General features: G+C 40.9%; 1 long non-coding RNA gene across 1 annotated transcript; it reads left to right on the forward strand.

Annotated features, from left to right (window-relative positions):
* Nucleotides 1-5,096: 5,096 nt before the first annotated feature.
* On the forward strand, nucleotides 5,097-7,740 carry LOC113994820. Its single transcript, XR_003543217.2, has 3 exons — nucleotides 5,097-5,173; nucleotides 6,565-6,635; nucleotides 7,448-7,740. It is a non-coding gene; the product is annotated as an uncharacterized LOC113994820 (long non-coding RNA).
* The last annotated feature ends 947 nt before the right edge of the window (nucleotides 7,741-8,687 follow it).

Here is an 8,687-nt window from a genome sequence, read left to right on the forward strand (position 1 = left end):
TGTTCTTCAGTTATTTTGGGGAGACAACATCAAATCTTAGCTGACTTCCTGATATCTTCACTTTTTGGATGTGGATGTTTGAAGAGCAGCTGTGAATGCAACTGTTTCAAAGATTCACCATGGAAATTTAAGAAAAAATAAAAATCTGTCCTAATAGATTGTAATGAACAATCTGCTGTTTATTTAGTTTGATGTTGACAAGTTAGCTTAATTTCTTAGCTGGAAGCGTCCAAGAAAATGTAAATCATTTTGAATGAGGAGAATTGTTTGCAAGTTACACTTCTAAATATTTCTATAGGTGACTGTGTTTTTTTTCCAGTGATTTTCTTCTACAGATGGAGTCATGAAGTGTAGGTATGGTAAAACATTTTAAGATTTCACGTGGCTTTTTATTTTGAGAAATGCTGAGTTTGGTGAGTTGTAATAGGGATGATACTGACCTAAACAGAGTAACTGACTACATTGCTGGGGTGATACGTCAGGATCTTCACTGCTCTTAAAGTACATCAGAATTCTCAGCATGGGTTTGTCAGAAAACTTTGAGAACAATGCTGGGTCTTCCAGACTTCCAGAAACTTATCTGGGAACCCTCACTTGGTATTTGTGGTTTCATCCTCCAAAGGAGCAAACAGAATTTCTGCTCAGAACATATTGGCCTTGACTTTTGGCAGCGCTTTATGTTTGGGACACACCTCAATTAGCTCACCTCTGGAGCTTTCTGAGGAAATGGGGTGAGAGAGGAGAAAAAAAGCCTAATTGTTTTTCTTCTCATAGGCAAAATATTTTTTTTTCTTTACACACAGAAAAAGAGATGCTGGAAATTTCTATTTTTTAGAAAAATCTTAAGTGGTTGAATTTTTACTCCATATTGGAACTGGATTGTCTTCAATGTAAAGCATTTTCCAATGAGTTCCAACTGTCTGTAAGCATAGAATGGCTGGGAAAAGCTACGTTACATGTCATATGTATTCATAAGATCGGTTACTGCTGTTTTCTGTTAAACTACATCCTTCAAATGTTAAAATACATCAAGAAAAGAAATGATTTACTACACAGCTGATCACACTGATTTGCCAGGTATGACCACACTTGTTTTTTGTTGCATGGCAAGATAACACAGATGTGTAACACAGATAACACAGGTCACTGCTAATTCTGATGTGTGTAGCACGATGTTACTCTGCATGATGCACAACGTGAGGCTCAGGCATTCCAAGAGGCACATGATGATATTTTAATGGGAAAAAACTTAATTGCCAACTAAATTATGAACATAGCTTTCCCTAGAAATATGACTGTATTGAGTACAGTTCAGGAAACTGCGATCCTTAGTGTATTTTTATAGGACAATCCGGTGCGGTTGTGACAAGCCTAAAGTCAAAGATTCAGTCTGCTTGATGTTAGCGTGGGAAGCTCTGCATGATTTCCTGCCATCTATAGCTTCAGTTCTTCAGGTTCATCCTTATTGCAGCTGAGCAATATTATTCTGTGCTGTCTAATATTGCTCATATACTGCATAAAGAGCCTGTAATACAGTCTTAGTAGAAACAGGCTTTGTGTTTGCATTAGTCAGGTGATGTATAGTGTCTTTATTCATAATGTGCCAATGTAAGGTGAGGGATGCATAAACTAGTCTGCTCTTGTACTGAAGAACAATTGTCACCATTCTTATTGTCCCTGCCATAGGTAAAGAAACGTACAGATTTGACTTGAGCTATAAGGAATAAATTTTGAATGTTAAGCATAGCATTCTATGGTGCGAATTAAAAAGCGAGGGATAAAAAGTAATAAATCGTTAATGGGAGGGCAATTACTGTGGGAAGCTTCTCTGGAAACTGGAAAACATGGCTTGTTGGTGATTCTTCTGTTGGGGTTTGGAGAAATCAAGAGTATAGTAAGAGTGTGTGTGTATGTATAAAGGGTATTTCTTCACAGTCTTGAGGTGAGGAAGTAGAAGAAAATCAAAATGAGACAGAAATGGACAGAATTGTTACAGAAATGAGAAATTTCCTATGCTGGTTTGTTCTGAGCAAGTGAAATGTATTTCACACTTTTGTGTTGAGTTTGGAACAATTTGTATCTTCCTCATACTTTCATTTTTACATGATCAATATTTATGATGGGATTTTGCTATTTGTTTCATAAAATGCATATTTAAAGTATACGTCAGTAATAATGGAAAAAATATTTTTAAAGCATAGGTGTGCATATAAAGTCCATTTAAAGTGTAGGTGTTGAGTATTTTATTCAGCTTGCTGGTTTTATCCACATATGAATACGTGTATGCATACATATGTAAAAGGTTAATGGATTGTCTGGATTTTCCAATATCACACTGTAAAGTTTCAAGCATATTTTAAGGCTCAGCATGTCTCTCACATTCTGTCCCAAAGCCATAGAGACGTCTTTGTCCAAAGATGTGTACACATTTATGGAGGGTGTGAAGTTTTTTACAATTTCCTTGGCAACCTAACAATATTTACATCACCACAATTTTCTTATGCAATAAACATTTGCTGTTCAGCTGGCTAGGACATCCCTGATCTGTTCCTTTGAGCTGTGTGACTGGGATAACCCAGGTTTTTGAACTGGGTTATCTATTGTTTTCTGGGCATACGCATGGACAAAGGACCTGTTGGGTCCTGTAAATATGTTTGGTTTTTTGTCTCATAGAAATGCAAGCAAGAATTCTTTGTGGTCCCATAAAAATTTTGTCAGGGGTGCTTATAAGAAACAGGGAAGATTTCCCTGGCAAAGTACTAATTCTGTGGCTTTTCTTGCTGCTATTTCAAATTTCCTGAAGAAATCTTCCCAAGTCCTTCGAAGTCTTTTTCCTCATTTGCTGTGAGCTGGTTCAGTTCTTCGCTCATGCAGCTTTTCTGCTTTTCAGAGTTAGCTCTTTGAAATCCAGAAGATGTTGCTGGCATTTGTAACTAATCATGGCACATAATCATAGTACGTAATCAAAAGAGGGTACCCATGTCAAAGGAGGGAATTCTTGTTCAGCTTGCACAAGAATAGATATGTGCATTTGAAAGAGCCTTTCAGGTGTGAGTGCACCAAGGCTGTAAAATTTCTCTTCTACCTTATTCAGGATCCAGACTGGATCCTGCTGGTGCAGGACTCACCTTCCTCCTCTGCAGGAGGGTACTTCTATTTGTAGTCTCCAGTGGAAACGGGAGACATTAGGGAGGCCTGGAATGTAAATAAATAAATGAAAACCCCCCAATAAAATATAATAACAATAACAACAATGACGATGGATTATTATTCTTAGAAAAAAAGGATTTGTTTAGAAATTGGAAAATTACTAGTCAGTGGAGAACTTACTTTTGAGTTTCCTCAAAAGCTAACCCTCCTTTCTTTGGGTTGGGAATGCTGTTTATTTTATTTGAATGTTGTTTATTTTATTTTAAATGTTTCATGTAAGCCTGAATTGTAATGTAGATAAGAGCTCTAGAAATTCATAGTTCTGCTGTGGGCGTTAGCTTGTCCCTTTATGGATATGTGTTATTGACCACACAGTACCATGGCCTTCAACTTCTGTATCGGATTTTTTCCTGATCTGGGTACCAGCAGCAGGACCGAAGAAAATAGCATGAAGCTGTGTCAGGGGCAGTTTAGATTAGGTGTTAGGAAAAGGTTCTTCATCCAGAGAGTGATTGAGCACTAGAACAGGCTCCCCAGGGAAGGGGTCAGAGCACCAAGCCTGACAGAGTTCAAGAAGCGTTTGGCACATGGCGTGATTGTTGGGGCTGTTCTGTGCAGGGCCAGGAGCTGGACTTCGATGGTGCTTGTGGATTCCTTCCAACTAAGGATATTCCGTGATTCTATGATTCTGTAATCACCTATGCTCTGAAGGAAAAGGCAGTAAATTATGCTTTCTGGATGGAAAATTTTTCATTTTCTGAGACACACAAGAGGCTGAGGGGTACCTCAGCTGGCAGAGTAATGATACTGGGGATTGCAGGACGCCACATGCACACCAGTACGAGATGACATTCGCAGAGGAGGGTGGGCTGCAGCGTCTGCCGAGGCCAGCGGGCCGAGCGGGAGCGGCCGCGGGAGGGCGGCAGAGCCTCAGGAACGGAGCGGAGCCGCTGCCCCGTCCTGCTGCGGCTCCAGAGCTGCTGTGCCTGCCACGTATTTGGAAAACAAATCCTGCAACAACACGAGCTAGTCAGAGGGGTCAGCATGTCTCACAGTCATAATAGCAGACGAACGCTATTATGAACGCAGACTCGCTTCAGCTCTTACTTCCATGGGTCATTCTTTAATTATTTGTAGTGTGTCCGTCCAGATTAGACAGTAAGGTCCTTGGGGTAGGGACTTGTCTAAACGATGTATTGCTATGCACACCTATGACACTGTGCAAATAATTAACTGCTGTAATTATCGTGCTTGTAAAGCACCCTCACTTGACATTGCTACTGGGCAGTCACTGTCATTTAAATATGACTGTCAACCGGACTAGGACCTTGAGTTTAAAACTGGAGGGAGGCTAAGCCCTGATTCACTAACATGGTCTATTGCTTTTAAGTGTTTGTAGAAATAAACCAAAATTTTACCCATTAAAGTTTTCCTTAAGTGCTTCCTGGGTGAGAATGACCAAACTGCCTGGAGACTAATGCTCTCCAATGGAGAGCATCTGGGAGAACCAGGTTCTAGCCCTTGCTCCACTAAATATTTAAACAAGAAGGAAATGCATTAGTAAGGGATCTTGTGAGATCTTGGCAAGTTTTTAATCTATTTCATCATCTTTCAAGATGTTCATCAGTAGCAGATGAGGTTTCTAGGGGCCATGGCCTTCCACAGAGGTTTACCTCCCTCCATGTACTGTCATGATGCTCAGTGTATGGAACTGGACATCTTGGCTTTCAGGAATAGTCCAAATTGGAAGCCATGAAAGATCTGTGTCTCACCTGGCTCTAGAAGAGCTGCTTGGGGTGTTCTCTGTCCCTCTTCCTGGCTCCCAAAGTGATGCAGTCTGCCTGAATATACATAGAGCTTGCCAGAGCTGTATGCTTCCTACCAGACAGAATAAACATATGAGGAACAAATGCTTTTCTTTCACAGACAAGGACAGGTGAAAGATCACAAAGTCTTAAGGAAGGAGATTAAAGCAACCAAGAAGCACTACGAAAGCTCTGCTCCTACTACCTGAGTTTTTGAGGTACGCTGGGAGCTTCTTCAGTACATTGCCTTCCCAATACTGGCAGCTCTGCAGAAGAGCCAGCTCTCGTTCAAAGGGGTTGTTTTTGCAGTACAGGAGTCCTGAGCTCTTGCAGGGAGATAACAGAGGACTGCTGGTTGGTAAAGATTGCTGTCAACAGAGTAAATGTGCAAAAGTAACTTTATACCTAGAATGTGCAGGGATCAAACAGGATTAACATTGCAGAAAACTAACACAGGCATGTGTGTGCTTGTGTGTGTAAAGCTTCATCTCATGATTTCAGGGAAAGAGTGGTGTTTGCTCCAGAAATCACACTGGCGCCAGCAGGAGCTGGTCTGGCTGCATCAGGGTTACAGTTAACAGCTTGAAACCAGCACCTAAAGCAGTGGTCAAGCTACTGATCTGAAGGGGGTAATTTAGGGCTGCTGATCCCACTGCTTCCTCAGTTATTTGCTTTCTTTATCTCCAGTGGCTAATGCAACACCCAACCGGCCCCTAAAAGGTCACTCTCGTTGCAGCTGAGCACCTCAAATGCCTAACTGCAGTATTGGGCTCCTTTTACTTCTTTCCTTCATGCATTTTACCTTTTTGGCTATGCACTGAGGTACCTTCAAAAGGGGGAATAGACTAGGATCACATCTGGTTTATTCACTGCTCTGTGCTGAGACTCATACCCCTCTTGGTTTGAAGGGGCCCTAGGCATGTGCCTTAGTGCCCTTTCACTACCTGGAGCTTGGCATGAGCATTTTTTGCACCACAGGTCCAGCAGAGGGTCTATTCTGGCACCAAGAAGACCATGCCCTACACTTTAGATAGGAACTTAGATGCTACATCAGTCATCCTGCATCTACACGATGCTCTACTGACAATTTCAGGCTGAAGAGATCATGTGTGTATATAGGCACTTAATTCAAAAAGGAGGCCAGTGAGCCTGTTTTTGCACATTGGTACCAAACAGGCTTTGTAACATGGCGTGCTCAAGCTTTTCAGCTCTCCTGGGAAGCAGGTTGGTGTTACTCCCATTTTAAAAACGAAGGCTTATTGACTTTCTCTCAAGGGCTGCAGTAGAACACAGATATGCAGAGAACAGAGTTGTGTGCTGTCCTCAGGCTGCGCTGCCCCACTTTGGCATTCCCTCTGTGTCAAGGCCAGAGGCCAAGCTCTGCAGCTCTCCCAAGCACATCTGCAGTGCTATTGAATTCAACAGCATCAAACACTCAGGAGAGCAGAATTTGGTCTCAAATATGCAAAAGATTTAAATGGGTGATTTGACACACCATGACAAGAGAGGGACTTCTGAAGAGTAACAAAAGGTTGTGAAATTGCTAAGGGATTAAGTTGTTTGAATCATTGTTCCAGCTTTATTAAAAAAAGGTATAAATTCATTTCAGTTCTTAGCGGATTTCAAGCTGCCAATTTCTGAGCTTTCACAGCCTTTGATGTGATTCCAGCTTTCTATGATGTAAGTGGATTATTTTTTCCTTAATTCTGAAGAGGCCATTTCCCTCCCAGCCCCCTCCAGAAAAATGTCGCAACAATCAGACTCTAACCAAATACTGATTTTTGGTTAATTGTGGATGTTAACCCACTCTCTGCAGTGGTCTATTTTTCATATACTTTTCAAGACTTGAGTAGAAGGGGAAGATACCAGTGGTAAACCACTATTTTAAATAACAATGATCCTAAAACACACAATAGGCCATGCACTTCAGTTCCAAACTGCATACATAAAGAACAGTTAATCCATCCTTTAAATACAGCCAAGTTTGGGGTGGAATATGGCAACTTTTTAGCATACAGAGCAGCAAAACACAATTTAAGCTGCAGCATGAGGAATAGTTTATCCAACAAAAAGCAAAAGGGAAATGTAGACAGGAAGAATGCAATTATATACCTGGACTTAATCCAAGACACCTGAGCTGACATTTCTGGTCTAGCTGAAACAGCCCCAGAATCCTTAAATCAGGGCAAACAGTCATGACTGTGCACCTTGTGCAGTGGCAGAGACTTCCAGTGGTACCAGGGTGCTTCCCGCTGACGTGGATAAGCTGGATCACTGCAGGTTCAGAGGAAGACATCTGCCTATTGAATTATCAGTGTAACAGCCTGTACATTTCTTGCATAGTAATACTTCTGAAATACACTATGTGAAAATTGCTGAAATCACTGCTCAGACAAGTGTGGCTGAAGATATTAATGTATATTTGGGTCCAAAAATAATACAGCTTTTAAAAGAGGATTGCAATGGCAAACTTGGTATTTTATCCCTTACAGACAGGTTGTACTTCCTTATGGGGCATGCACACCTTTTAAGTCACAGTGGTAAACAATGTCCTGAAGAATCTGGGGGAGATCCAGGAGCAGGAAGATGAAGAAAGCTTCCTATGGGTGCTAAGGAAGAATGACCATTCTGTGATGGGGCTACGGGGATGTGGACATACATCCCTTTTCGGTGACTGTCACGCGCTGCAATGTATCGTACCTCGAGCAGGAACTTGGCTATTGTCCAATGTAAAGAGTGGTTTTATTTTGCAATGCAGCGTAATCCTATAAATTAAACTCTTAGAGTAGACCGTCTCATTTTCCTTGCATAGCACTGTGTACTATCATGGTAGAGATGTGGAGAATTTGGGGAAATGATCCACTGGCTTCTCCAGTATGGGCTTGCTTGCAGGTGTGCTGAAGATCATCTGATGCTGCTTTGGAAGTTTTTATTTTTACAGTCTTCTGTGCTATAACCGGCATCTTTAGGCTTTCTGAATTAATTACAGTGTTGCTCTCAGAAGCAAAACAGTGGTTTGTAAATTTGTATGTTTAGATCTTTTAAATGCCTTATCAGAAGGTTTTAATGAGCAATCATAACCAGTCTCATTACTTGAGACCCACTAGTGATTCTTCCTTGATTGCTTTACTCTTTGTTAGTAGAATTCAATACACGGGCTGTGAAACTGATACTGCTGTGATAAATATATACCTAATTTTGGGGTGGCTATGAATTTGTTGTAAGGAAAATGTTTTCTCTGCATAAGACTTAAATGAAAGAGCTCAAACATTGAACAGATAGAAATTAATTTGTATATTCCAGACCTAAATTTTACAGGCAATTGAAATCAGAAATTTTGTGCTAACTATGTGTTCTGCAGTTACCTTCAGGACGTTTTCCCTTGGGAAGAAAGCTTGTTTATTCTATCCTCCATTATGCACTAGATGGCACTGTTTCATAGCTTGTGGACCTGTTGCTTAATGTGCAAGTGAGTTTATTACTGTGGGAGGAAAGTTAGTGCTAAGATAGTTGCTACATTGGAAATACTGATAAACAAACCCACCATCTTTCACAGGATCTGATTGCTGTCGTTTAATATTCACACTGGCTCAAAGCAAAATACCGAAACAACACTTGGTTAGGGATTTTGGCCTGGAATCTGGAAACAAGGCCCACAGCTTTACATTACACCAACTAAACCAAAATCAACTGACATTTTAGGAGGTTTATGTGGATTTTGAATCCTTGAAA

This window comes from Pipra filicauda, unplaced genomic scaffold, assembly GCF_003945595.2.
Source record: "Pipra filicauda isolate LSUMZ 115617 unplaced genomic scaffold, ASM394559v2 scaffold147_size4022426_pilon, whole genome shotgun sequence".
NCBI lineage: Eukaryota > Metazoa > Chordata > Aves > Passeriformes > Pipridae > Pipra > Pipra filicauda.